The sequence below is a fragment of the Choristoneura fumiferana genome, chromosome 24 (genome assembly GCF_025370935.1).
Source record: "Choristoneura fumiferana chromosome 24, NRCan_CFum_1, whole genome shotgun sequence".
Classification (NCBI taxonomy): domain Eukaryota; kingdom Metazoa; phylum Arthropoda; class Insecta; order Lepidoptera; family Tortricidae; genus Choristoneura; species Choristoneura fumiferana.
In genome coordinates, this window is record NC_133495.1 from 3,090,104 (window position 1) to 3,101,581 (window position 11,478).

Sequence of the window (11,478 nt, forward strand, 5' to 3'; positions counted from 1 at the left end):
AAACTATTTTTAAACAGTTTGAGGCCTCTTACATTTTCCATCAGTTTCAAAAAGTCATAAATGTACTTCTGCTCATTTAAATAATAAATTTCTGGGAATTAAAATTTGAATGAATGGTGAAGTAGCTAAATGAATATTGGAATTTTGCGAAGGCAAAGGAAACTTGGTTATATTTATATATGGCAGCACCGTAGTTCACCGTACCGTCATTCGTGACAGATGTTTACGCGCCAAACAACAATGGTTGCTAGACTTGCTCCGCCAACGTTTAACTGAGTTGCGTTTACACGTTTTTTAGATACTTTTTGTGTTGTTTTTGGCTATTACTCATCGTGTTATTATTCTTAATGAACTTATGGTTACAATAATTAATGATATTTCGTAATTATTTTGTAATTCGAGTTAGTAATTGCATTTGAACGTCTCCAACAGTCAGTTGGTCATGTAACTCGACGCGCGTTAGACCAACCAAGTGTTAATTAAGGACTAGTATTTCAACTCGTAGTGTGTGAAACATGTCTGCGATAACGCCGCGTCGCTCTTCGCGGCTTCCTCACACTCATACGCCGAAAATGTCGGAGAGGAAAAAGAGCTTGTTCCATAGTGAGGCTGAGGCGTCTAGGGAGTCTTTGACTAAGCACCGGCGGCTGCCCGTGGTTGATAGTGAGAGCGACAGCGATGACTGCGACCTAGGCATTATCAGCACCCTGGACTCGAGCTCTGGAGACGAGGTAGACCCAGGCGTACCCAAGACGCCTGAACGGAGGAACTGGCGTGAGTTACTTAGTAAATCTTGTATTTGATTGGATTATCTCGATTGTAGTTACTTGAGAACTGCAAAAGTAGGTGGAAACTCCTAATTCTTCAGTTTATTGAGCATGTTGATGAATGTACCTACTGTGACAAAACCTCTACAACAATGTGTGATGAATGAACTGACATAATTAGTATCATAATAATTGACCTCATTAGCTATTAGTTTTACAACTGCAGAATATAAGGTGTTATTAAGGTTGAAACCACCCATGTATTTTGTTCATAGGTACTTGGAATCCAAAAAAAATGAATTCACTCTTTGTAAGGTTAGGTAACCTTCATGAGCAATGTTTGTTTTCAAAATTTTATTAAATGCTCCATGTATAAATTGTTGTTAAGTTGGAAATAATAAAGAAAAGCCTGACATATTTTATTTCACCATTGATCAAAGCAGTTTTTTTTTGTATAACAAGGTCAACTAGGTAGCAGCATGTACATTTTCTTTGTTACATTGTTGTTTATTGCAAAATCAATGAACACTACCTTGCTCATGTACAGACAAGTGTAAAAATATGTACTTGTTCAAAGTTTCAAAAATAAGTACCACAGACTCTTATTCCGAAGCAATAAGGCTGTAGTAACATATTTTTGAGTGGTTTGAATAGATACTTATTTTTGCACTTACTGTAGCAAACCTTGTAATTTTTCACTGATTTTTGTGTAACCCATTCATACCAAAAATTTTGAATTAATTGATCATTGACTGTAATTTAAAAAATAGTCTTGCAGTATTCGATGTTATTTTTTTTTGTTCTCTCCATCTAATGTATTTTTATGTGTATCGAATATGTGTAAATAAATGTCTTCTCTCTCTCTCTCTCTCTCTCTCTCTCAGTTGGGTAAAAAAAAATATCATGGGACATGTGCCACCAATTGACCTACTTAGGTCCCAAACAAAACAAAGCTTGTACTATATGGATACTAGGCAATGGATAAACATACTTATATAGATAAACACAAACTTAAATACAGATTAAACATCCGAGACCTGAGAACAAACACTTGTATTATTCATACAAATATCTGCCCTGGAAGGGAATCGAACCTGGGACCTCAAGCTTCATAGTCAGGTTCTCTAACCACTTGGCTATCCGGTTGTTGCTACAAAAATGTACAAGCTAACCTTGATTCACTAATAGTTAAGTAATAAATTGAACTTTTTAAATTTTCCTTTTTTATTTATGCAGATGGAACCAGAAGCTCAAAACTCCTCAAGGAATCCAATGACCTCAAGAACTTCATCAAGTCTCCTTTCACACTAAACAAGTACCAGACTAGATACTCATGTCCCGACAAAAACTCAGGCTCCCTCTCCACTCCAGTCACTCCTCACATGCAGAACCATCCTGGAACCCCTTCCTCCACCCACTCCTGTACCAGTATCCACACAACCTCGTCAACCTCCAGCAAGGCCAGAAAAAGCCTTGCATCCCTAATAGCTGATACCGAGAGCTGCAGCAGCTCTTTAAAGGACCTCAATTTTGACACAGACTCTGGTACAGATACCAAAGAAAACACACCAACAAAATCTGTCAGGCGATCTGTTCGAAAACAGAAATTGACGCCGAAATTTCAAAGTTTCAAAGGCATTCTACTAGAACAGAAAAAGAATGTCACACCGCCACCACTTAAAAATGCTGTTGTTTGCTTAACAAAAATGGATATGAGCATTCTGTCGCCAACGCAAATGTTGAAAACGCCCAACACGACGGAAGCTAACGTGTCGCCGCCGAAGTTGGGCCACAACAGGCGCTCCGTTGTTGAGATAGCCGAGAGCCCGAGTCTTGTGATAGTGAGAAGAGTCACAAAAGGCTTCGGAACAATAGCGTTACTGAGTACGGGCCTGTGTCTAAACATCCTAAATTAGACGCTAATCCGGCTTCTAAAGCTCGTCTATCGCTTTTCAACAGTGATAAGTTGAAAGAAATTCTTTCTGCTAAGTGCTTCTATGGTAAAAGCAATCCAGATTTAAATGCCACTATCACAACTAAACTGTCGAATGCTATTGAAGTTACCAGCACACACCGCCGCCGCCTGTTTACACACTCACACGCACATCGACGCAAGAAGAATTCAGGCCAGATTAATTTAGGAGTTAGACACAGAATAAGAAAGCCCAAAGTGTCTAAAAATAAAATGTTGGCAAACAAAAACAATCCATACATTAATAAGTCTGACACAGCTATTTTGAATAACAGCAGAGTTTCAAATGTTTCTGCCAACAATTTGAGTATGAACAATGTTTCTATGCTAAGTCAAAATTCGTCACAAGAAATTGATGAGAAAGGTAAGCAATTTTATAGTTCAATGACCAGATTGTAATTGTGAAACTTCACAATTGTAATATAGCTGCTCGCGATCATAATACTACATAAGTTGTTGATCTTTTACATGTATACTCTTTATCTTTCTTTGCATTTTTTCTTAGGTTCTATACCTCAGCTGGTAAAACGAAACACTTTCTTGTCCATTTGTTTGCTTGTCTGTATGTTTCTCCATCCATCCGTCTGTCAAGACCCTTTTTGGAGAGCATGGAGGTGCAAAGCTGATATTAATATCAAATACTCAAGTCTGCTACTCCTTGAAGCAGTAAAAAAATCAAACTCCTAAGTTAATGCAATCACAACATACAGTTGTTAAAAACAGGCGTTTCCACACCGTTTGTTAATAATAAAATGAATATAACAAATAAATAGAATTATTTAAAAGATAAAACTGATAAACAAACATTAACACTTACATAACTTTGCATTCCAGACAAAGCCGATCCCTTTGACAAAGAAAAGCAAACCATAGAAGCTCTTCTCAGTCAATGGACGGAAGAAGAAGTCCCGGAATCTGAGATCCATCGACCAGAGCTCCCATGTTTCAACAGCACAGTCATCGCGGAAACCAATCAGATCTTCCAGCCAGTGACTGCCATCCCTGTATCTGGAGAAAATGTACCAGATGGGGAGGCAGTTATTATTGAACTGGGGGCCGATGCTCCTCAGAAGCCAGCTGATGCTGATGTGATGATGACGGAACTGCATAAGACTAGTCATGGAGAGGTGCCAAATGCTAAGTTCTTGCCTGTTGATGGAGGGTTTATACTTGTTGATGAAAATGCTGTGACAGGTAAGGAATTGGAGTGTTTCAATCAATCAAAGTCAAAGTAGTTTTATTAATTTTAGGGGCTGTTTCACCATCCATTGATTAGTGTTAACTGACGGTTAAATGTGATGCCGTCTCCGTCTATTCGAACAAAACAAATAGAGACGGCATCACACCTAACCGCTAGTTAACACTAATCAATGGATGGTGAAATAGCCCCTTGTAGTTCGTTTTTTTAGCATTAGAAAGAAGGTGAGCGATCTTGACGTGTCTTTTTATTGAAAAACACTTTTGAAAAATAAGCCACAGCAAATAGTAACATAACAATTAGCAAGGACATACGACCATTTACATGCTTTTGGTATCATAAGTAATAGTAAGTACTTTTTTTGTAAAACATTTTTCATTAAAAAGACTCATCAAAATTTTGTTTACCCTTTTTCTAATGCTAAAAAAAACGAAGTATAGACCACAACAAGCACTTTTAAATGTCAAATAAATAATCTATGTTAAGTCAGGTCTTCACAGGTGAATTTCATTAATGTTAGCATACAAGACACTCGCGCCAAATTTTGTCTAATCCTAGCATTTGAGATTTCAATATTTTATCCCAATCCCGTGGCAATATTGATATAAAAAGTAGCCTATGTATTATTCCAGATGCCCGGTTATCTGCATACCAAATTTCGTTGTCTCCTTTTTAAATATTACATTAAATACCTTACAGGCTAATACGCATAATCAATGAAAAACAACTATAATAATTGTATATGAAGGAGTAGCAAACGCAAGCACTCACTAAATTTCGCATTTATAATATTAGTAGGATTATTATAGTTCTGTGTTTAAACGTGATGTTTTAGCGCCAACTCAAGAAGAGCTGCCGGATCTGGACGAGATCGAACGTGAACTGAAGATGTTGGATGAACAGATACTCCTGATGACTCAGGCCGATAACACTCAAGGGTGTGCTGTGAATGAGCCACAAATCAACACAGGTAAGCGTAACAAGACTATTCGAAAAGTATTTTGAACACTTGATATTTTATTTGTGTTTATAGCCATCATGATCATGGGCGTACCCAGGGGAGGGGCATCTACCCCCCTGGAAATTGATGCTTTACAATATGTATTATGCGTTCATTTTAGAGAACCTCGCAAGGCGAGTGGTGTGTCCAACAAAACAAGTGTGAGGGTTCTGCCCTAAAATAAAAAGTTACTTTTCTCAAAAATGTCCGTAAAAGTTGACATTATTCTTTACATATCAGAAGGTGAAGTGCATAGTTTATGGTCAGCGAAAAATTAAAAAGTTAAAAAGATTGCAGGCGCGCTAGCTCGACAATAAAAGTTAAAAAGGCCATGGAAATGTTGGCACAAGTCGTATACAGCCAAGTCTAATGGCCGGTATCAGATATTTTGTTGGAACTCCGGACTTTTTCTATTGGGTCTGAAATAGCTTGTGGTGTTTTCGGTGGAAAAATACACCTGCAGTTTATTTGTAATGAAAAAAGGCGGAAAGCATAAGAAAATATTGGAATAAAATTAAATTTTATAATATATTTTGAGAAAAAGTTTATTCTATTTCAGAATTATTCACCATTTTTGAGAAAAGCTTTATATTAGTCTCGGCTGGAATGGTAATTGCTGGCTTCGTATTAATTAAACGGACTCGCAAGCTCGTCCGTTTAATACTCATACTCAGCCAGCAATTGCCTACTTCCAGGCCACGATAATAATCTACTATTCCTCACCTGAGCCAGAAACTAGCCCCCTTATTCATAAAACTTAACAAGCCTATGTTAACTAACAAATGCTTTGTCCCTTTCTAACAAATACAAATGTCGAAGTGACAGATAAGGACAAACGAATTTTAGCGGCATTTTAACTAAAATAGGTTTGATTGTCGTTTATGAATAAGGGGGTTGGTGCGTACTGTAGCGAAGGGCGTTCTTGTGATAATAGGGTAAATCGTCAATTACTGGCCACCGTTGGATACGTGGTCACCTTATACTACAAATGAATTCTAGTTACCTATAAACAGAGTTTTTTGTTTGTTTGTTCAGAGAGATGGAGGAGGCTTCTACCCAATAGGGGCCATAACAGTAAACTACTTATCAATTAAAAATTTATATATAAACTTATTGTACTGTATGGATATATAAAGCTTTAATAATAATAATAAACAGAGTCAATTTTTAGTATAAGCCTATAAGTTGTCAATTACTGGCCACTAAAAATTATTTCTGGTCACCTATAAATAGAATTCATTTTTAGTATAAGGTGGCCAGTAATTGACAATTTACCCTACACACACCGAGAAAAATTGTGTCCATTACAGTTCATATAGCCTTGAAACACAGAGGGTTATTAATCGTAAAAGTAATAAAGGCATCCTTTGGTTAAGCAACCCTATCCACGGTTCAAACAGGGTTACCATGACGTAGGTATTGTGTAACGTAGAAGCCTAACCAATTCATAATAAAGTAAATTTTAATTTATGTAAAACATAAATAGCATGTGGACTTTGTCATGAAATGGGCAAAACTGGAGGCGTTACTATACTAAGTTGCAACAAAATGTGTCCAGTTATGACATGTTTTTAACTGCATTTATTACATCTGTCAATGAACATTGACATTTGAAAGGAAATAATGTAAATCATGAGTGACGTATTTTTATTTGTTATTTGTCTCCGTAGTTTTTTGGGCTTGGTGTCTCTCAGTTTTGCAATTTTTTTTCGTTTCATAGTCTTTTCTTTCTACTCTGTATATAATGTCAATGTCGTACGATAGCAAATACATGCATCAGTTCTTGGATTCTCATTATACCTAGATTGACGTTTTGACTGAGGAGTAACATGCCTAAATTGAAACTATGTTGGCATAACAAATATCCCTTGGCACTTCTACTATTGCTATTGCTAGATTAATTACTGTTTTTTAACTGTCGAATTGGCTATTGCTTTACTTGAAACGTTAGGTAATTAACTAAATGTAAACAAAACAACGTCAATTAGGGTCTTAAATATTGAAATTCCCCCTTTAACTATCTAAACATTAACATTTTTGTATTGAAATACACTAGTCTAGTTTGTATTACAATGACAGATAAGTAAAATGTTTAAAATCCTTGAATGTATCAAATCTGGCAGCTGAATTTTGTTTACATTTTGTTAATTACCTAAACGTTTCAGGTATGGATTATTAATCTACTCGTAAGATTGAGTTTTTTTTTTCAATGTTTGATAAAAAACGGTTCATGCATTTTTGAGACATTGAACTTTGAAATGAGAGTGTAGAGGGTTTTTTAACTTTTCCATGTTTTGTATACCGACAGGTACAGAACCCTCGTTTCGCAAATTCCGTCCTTAATACCTAGTTTTCCTTATCTGCAGTTACCACAACCGTAAGTACGGAATTCATGGGCCACCATAGAACCTTTTCAAAGAAAAATCATTACGATTTTCCTTTTTAATTAATGCGATGTCACTATGACGTTTACTGTGAAATGGGTCCATCGTGGCTCATGAATTAAAGTCATTGACCATACGTTTCGTATTGTTTTAGCACCAGAGACGGAGCCGACGAATGACAATGCGGATAAACTGTTCCCTATCTTCAGCAAACCTAACCCTGGATCCAGTACACCTAGCTCTAAAGGTACATAACTATATTCTTACTATCGACACACAACACGCTGAGTTTGGCCCTTTTTGCTTCTGCGGCACAATGCTTCTTTTCTGTTCCTATTTAGAAAGTATATAAGATTATGTAAAATTTTCTTATTTTTTAATTGTAATTTATTTTTCTAGTTGAGCTGACTTTTAGCAAATAAATTTATTGCTTTTATGTTTTTTCCAAACATTGTTCTGCCATGGCCCGGTAATTTTCACACCGCCCTTTCGTGATTCGCTAAATACTTTTACGTTTTACTTTATGAATATTTACGATGTGATGATCGATAGTAGGTATTATTATTAAAACAAGGCGCGAATGTTGCGAGCCGGTATTTTATTTTGATGGCCCGGTACCGCATCGCGACCCGGCAAACGGGAAACGCTGCTATAGCCTTAATAGGCTAGTGTCTCAAAAAATCTAATTAGTTCGTTAATTAGATTATCAGAAAACTTTGCAAGTGGTCTATAAGAAAAAAAAAGGTGCGATTAAATGAGCACTTTGTTATGTAAAGTTGCAAAACCTTCCAATATAGTGAATGTCACCAAGGCCGTAGTTTATTTGTTCTATTGTGTAGCATTAAGTCTGGAGAACCCTTAGTGAATATTATGCCTCAATGAAGCCGACTTCGATATTACTTATAACACTCGCCGAAGTCCTTAAAGCCACAAAAGTCCGCAACGTCACTTGATAGTTTTAAAGTCTGTTATTATTTGCATACAAAATACTATTTACAATATCTATATATCATAATTTATTTTATTTATAAAAGCCGAGCTAAAACCGCCCCAAGTTATAGTATATTCACCATCTCCATGCAAAATACTTTTTTTTTTATTCTACTGGATGACAAACGAGCAAGTGGGTCTCCTGATGGTAAGACATCACCACCGCCCATAAACATCTGCAACATCAGGGGTAATGCAGATGCGTTGCCAACCTAGAGGCCTTAGATGGGATACCTCAAGTGCCAGTAATTTCACCGGCTGTCTTACTCTCCACGCCGAAACACAACAGTGCAAGCACTGCCGCTTCACGGCACGATTAGCGAGCAAGATGGTGGTAGCAATCCGGGCGGACCTTGCACAAGGTCCTACCACCTGCGACACGCACACTTGCACGCACAGTAACTTATAATAACGTCGTGTCTCCAAACCTACCTCTGTGCTGAATACGTTGTTAGTAAGAACGTTGATATACAATTTTTTTATACAAATTGAACAGCACTCTTTTTTTGTCTCAGCAACCAAAGGCAAGAGGTCGTTATTGAAGGGCGGTAGCAACCAATACGTTATCGATGCGGGCCAGAAGCGGTTCGGAGCGACGCAGTGTACCGAGTGCGGTGTTATTTACCAGGTGAGGGATTCTCTATCGTTTGCCCGAATTTCATTGGGCCTTATGTATCGTTATCCATAATTTAATTTGTCCAAAGTATAATCTATTTTTTCTAACACGATTCAAATGACAGATGCCAAAACTGACGCAACTAGTCTCCTACTGTTACGCAAACTATCGATACTTTTGCATGTACCTATAAAGTGCTAAAAGTGGAAATTAGCAATATTTGTTGGTTTAAACGTTACGCTATCGAACTGAAAATATTATTTAAATTTTAAAATATAATTTATTCAACACTTGGAGTGTCACTTTCCGACTCTGACGAACAGTCTTGCAAATTAATAATAACGATAACCCTCACCTCTAGCAATTGCGGCCTATTGACACAACATTGTAAAGGCGTTCATTAAAGAAAATAAGTTAATATAACATAGTGCCTATGTAGTAACTTATTTTTAATGTGATTTCATTTTTTCAAGCATTATATCTCTGTTGGAAAAAATAAACAAATAGTTACCGCCTCACACAGTTACATAATCATTATATGTAATTTGAATCGTGTTAGAAAAAAATAGCGTATAGTTTATTTCTGACACAGTATTTTCTTCAGAACTGATATTAAACTAACCTGGCCTAACTTATTGCATTATGTAAGACGACATATAAAAAAAACCTGAAAACAGCAGGGTTGTATATAATTTTATGACAAATGGCAATGGTATGGTAGTGGTAGTGAAAATCATGGTAAGTGTCAAAGAGTATATAATCACTACGTTTTAGGTAAGTGTAGTGATTCGCCAGATGAGACACTGATGTAACTATGAGCTGTTCGGTAAAGAAAATCGTGAGAAACCCAGTATATGTCTGTGAAGCAATTTTATGGTGTTTGTAAAGTTCCCAATCCATACTGGACCCGCGTGGGAACTGCAGCACACGCCTGCTGTAAAGATTCAATGCCATTTGTCTTAAAACACAATAGGGTATGGACAACTCAAGTGAGTGTGTTTAATAATATATCTGTAGGTATCAACATATTCTTTAGTTGACTGTAAATATTTTTTTTTTGCAGATTGGAGATCCTCAGGACGAGCATGATCATTTGTGTGCATCATAAACGCGACAGACGTGCTTAAATTCATTGTGAGTACAATGCCAACAATGTATATTATAAAAACAAAATGTGAGACTGAGGCTGACATAGTCGCATTGTGTGTACTAAAGTAACTTTCAAAAAACATTTATAAATAGAATAATCGGACGGTCGACGACTAAACTTAAGTTTAAAGATAGGGATTGTAATATATGTGTAACCGTGTGGCCTAGTGGTTTGACCTATCGCCTCTGAAACAGATGGTCGTGGGTTCAAACCCCGGCTCGCACCTCTGAGTTTTTGCGAAAATTTCATGTGCGGTATTACATTTGAATTTACCCCACGAGGCTTTGGCGGTGAAGGAAAACATCGTGAGGAAACCTGCACAAACCTGCGAAGAAATTCAATGGTGCGTGTGAAGTTCCCAATCCGCACTGGGCCGCGTGGGAACTATGGCCCACAGCCTCTTGTTTCTGAGAGGAGGCCTGTGCCCAGCAGTGGGACGTATATAGGCTGGGTGATGATGATGATGAATATGTGTAAAAAAGACTATGGAATATTTATTTATTGACCACCAACTATTTATTTGTTCCTGTAATAAAAAAAATCCAAGGTTATGAGAAAACAAAGAAGTTTGTATAAACTGTTAGAAGCCAGTATAATATAAAATGAGTTCTTTAATCAACCCGCGCCGCCGGCCTGCTGGCCGGGGCAGATATTTGTATGAATAATATGAATGTTTGTTCGCGGGTCTTGGATGTTAATATGTATTTAAGTATGTATTTATCTATACAGTATATTTATCCGTTGCCTAAATGCCTAGTATCCATAGTACAAGCTTTGCTTGGTTTGGGACTAGGTCAATTGGTGTCGAGTGTCCATGGTATTTATTTTATGTGCGTTTTGATTTAAGAAAATTGAAATTACGCAGGCTGAAGGAAGAATGCGTGGTGGGGCGCTGGGGAGTCCGCCGCTGCGTGCGCGTGCGCGGGCGGCGAGCAGAACTGGCGGCGCGTCGCGCGCTGCTGCTCGCGCGCGTCGTCCACGTACAGCTCGGTACAGCGCTGAACTGCCAAGGGACACGCACACATACACGGTTAGTTGTGAACAGGGATCGGACGGATTAGTCTCATTGGTAGCCATCATGTGGACATGAATTCCAAAATTAATGCAATAATTAGTCATCTCTTACCTGAGATGTATTTTGATTGCTATATAAAATAAATAACACAAAGATTTCTTCTAATGTAGATTTATAAAAAGGAATAAACAATATGTTTTACCAAATTTGCTGTAGACAGTCTATTCCTATTTTACGTCAAACCTAGTACTTTTATTAAAATTTTACTAAGGTAATTATTTTGAGAGTACCGTACATATTAATTGTTAAACTCCAGAAATTCAATTTAAACTTCTATAGAAACGAAGTAAATAAATTGACTAAAAATATTATTTAATTTTGGAGGC

General features: G+C 37.1%; 1 pseudogene; it reads left to right on the forward strand.

Moving 5' to 3' along the window:
- The first annotated feature begins 234 nt into the window (after positions 1–234).
- LOC141441909 (uncharacterized) overlaps positions 235–11,478 on the forward strand; it is a 48,905-nt pseudogene continuing 37,661 nt past the window's right edge.